Source organism: Anolis carolinensis, unplaced genomic scaffold (genome assembly GCF_035594765.1).
Source record: "Anolis carolinensis isolate JA03-04 unplaced genomic scaffold, rAnoCar3.1.pri scaffold_10, whole genome shotgun sequence".
Taxonomy (NCBI): domain Eukaryota; kingdom Metazoa; phylum Chordata; class Lepidosauria; order Squamata; family Dactyloidae; genus Anolis; species Anolis carolinensis.
The window spans coordinates 4,862,828-4,866,051 of record NW_026943821.1 but is presented as its reverse complement, the minus strand read 5'-3'; positions in this window follow the sequence as shown (position 1 = coordinate 4,866,051).

Sequence of the window (3,224 nt, the reverse complement as noted above, 5' to 3'; positions counted from 1 at the left end):
GTATATTTTTGTACACGAAACAACCATTTGCGTATATGGAATGACCCAAAGGTAAAGGTGTAAGTATCTCGACAACTGACATAGATTAGTCTCCAGTATTTAGGATTTAGTTTTTGAGATAGTTCAGTGGTGTTTTCTGTTTGTATTAAATATATATTTATTAGCTGTATCTCTTTTAACTATTATAAACTGCCTATTCTCTATATGTATTATGTATTATTATATACACATACTAGCTGTGCCCGGCCACGCGTTGCTGTGGCAAAGTGGTGGTGGTATTGGTTAAAAATTGTTGTGTAATTTTTATTTGACTTTATTTGCATTTTTTTATTAATTTTATTGTAAGTTATCTTTTTATTTATTATATTTTATTATTTTCTTGTATTATTTTTAGTTATTTTCTGTTATTATAGTATTTTATTGTATTAATTTTAGTGTTTTTTATTATTTTTTATTGGGTTGCTAGGAGACCAAGTTGGAGGAGCTTAGCCTTCTAACTGGCAGCAATTGGATAAAAGCAATTATTCCTCTCTCTCTAATTAGGACTTTATTTTTCTTTTCTTTTTGTTGTATCAACCTAGAGGCGTGGATGATGGGTTGTGTTGTCAAATTTCGAGGTTGGGGGGCCTGTAGTTTTGTTGTTTTGTGGGTCGCCGTGATGCCATCACTCTTTTATATATATAGAAGATTGTATTTCTTTTAATGGTATACGCTTCCTTTCTACCGTTTGTAAAATATATTTATATATTTATATTATCGATATCCACCTGTATCTGTCCATTTCTATAAGCTGTTTCTCTTTTAATAGTTGCAAGCCACCTCTTTTCTATGTTTACATTACCTTTATCTGTATCTATATTATCTATACAGCTATCACCTCTCTATAAGCTGTGTCTCTTTTAATGGTTGTTAGATGCCTGTTTTCTATGTTTATATCTCTTTCTATGTTTATATTACCTATCTATGTTTATATTTTCTAAGTTTGTATTATCTCTATCTATCTATCTATCTATCTATCTCTATCAGTTGTGTCTCTTTTAATATATGTAAGCTGTTGATTTTCTGTACTTATATAACGTCTATTTCTGTCTATCTGCTATGGCTCTCGAATGGTTGCAAGCTGCCGATTTTCTATGTTTATATTCTCTCTCTCTCTGTATGTATGTATGTATGTGTGTTATATATATACACACATATATGCACAGTATATACATATACACAAGTTGTGTCTCTTCTAATGGTTATAAGCTGCCTGTTCGCTATATCTCTATATTATCTCTCTCTCTTTAGGCACATAAAGGGAGGGATTAAGGAAAAGCCTATTAAACATCAAATTAGGTTATGATTTTACAAATTAAGCACCAAAACATCATGTTATACAACAAATTTGACAGAAAAAGCAGTTCAATGCGCAGGAATGTTATGTTGTAATTACTGTATTTACGAATTTAGCACCAAAATATCACGATATATTGAAAACATTGACTACAAAAATGGCTTGGATAATCCAGAAACTTGGAGAAGCAAGGCTTGGGTAAGTGAGACTCTACTGTATATAATTTGCCCTAAACGCTCCATGTTTTTTCCCTATGCGTTCTCATTTTGCCTATATGTTGTGTTAACCTAATTTTTTATGCTTCTGAGATCCCCATTCCTTCCCTTTGAGGGAAAGCTTGTTCCTGAACCCAATAATGTCTTGCATCCCACACAATTACATAGCCTGGGGGAAAGAAACCAAGCTGGGAATTTCCTCATCAATTTCCAGCCTCACCCATCTCTTGGACTTCATCTGGACATTGTAACACAATAGCTTACCCGGGCAGGGCAATCACCTCTCCCTGCGCCCTTGGGGAAGAACCAATTTCACCACTCTGCGCTTTTGATGAACGGGACCTCTCGCATCGGAAGGATATCAGCATGTCTACAGCCAAACCCATCCTCTGTCATTTTTGCATGATTGTATTAATATATGGGGGTCCCTGGTGGCACATTGCATTAAAGTGCTGAGCTGCTGAACTTGCGGACCAAAAGGTGCCAGGTTCAAATCCCGGGAGCGGAATGAGTGTCCACTGTTAGCCCCAGCTCCTGCCAACCTAGCAGTTCGAAAACATGCAAATGTGAGTAGATCAATAGGTACCGCTCCGGCGGGAAGGTAATGGCACTCCATGCAGTCATGCCGGCCACATTACCTTGGAGGTGTCTACAGACAATGCCGGCTCTTCAGCTTAGAAATGGAGATGAGCACCAACCCCCAGAGTCGGTCATGACTGGACTTAACGTCAGGGGAAAACCTTTACCTTTTTTAAAAATTAATATTTGATGTTTTGTTTCTCTGGGGTCTGGAATCTCCAGCCAGCCCTATTAAAGGGCCATGTCATGTTCATCTCATAAGACAATAGCATTCCTGGGTAGGGCCAAAGATGCCCTCAATCTCTTTGTTATTTTTCCTGTTCAATAAAAGGAACTATATTCATTGACATTTAATCATCCTTTGTTCCCAGCCCACGCTGGCCAGTGGCTGTGACCAGTCAGAATTAGAGGCTTGGTTGCAGCCTATGCATAAAAAAGGGCTATGAAATTGTATTCTGTATACTATCTACTTTGTGAATGTATCACTAGTTAGCATCTTATCTGCAGGTAATAAAATCTTCCTTGGCTGAAAATCACCTTCTCTCCTTACTTGCTGGCTAATTTCAGTTCGGCCTAATCTGAATGCTCACCGTAATGAAGTATGAATTTTGGTTTACAGATGTTATGTTTAATTGTGTGCTTATGTTTTAAAGGGTAAGTATTACAGTTATTGCATCTCAGCACTCAGAGGCTGGTTGCCATGGAGAAGTAGACGGAGCCAACTGCCGTTTAGTTGAAGAAGTGCAGAGTTTAAAAAAGAAAGTCAGTCTGTGCTCTGATGAGGCACAGGGAAGATTGATTCTAGGTTGATGGGATCAAGGAGACTCAATTGTTCATTTTGAGTCGGTTTTAAATAAGTTTGGTGACTTATTAAATGTAGTCTGTGTCCTGGTAAGGAACGGAGAATCTGTGATCGTATATCACAGGGTGAATGCAGTTTAAAAGTAGCAGAGGAAGAAGTTCTAACTACTTTAAGTAAAAGAAATGACACTTTAGGGAGTTTGTCTTATCTCATTCTAATAATGTAACTGTTAATAAAAGTGCCTCTAAGTGAAAAACAATATTGTAACCACAAAGCTCTGTGTCTGAATAAA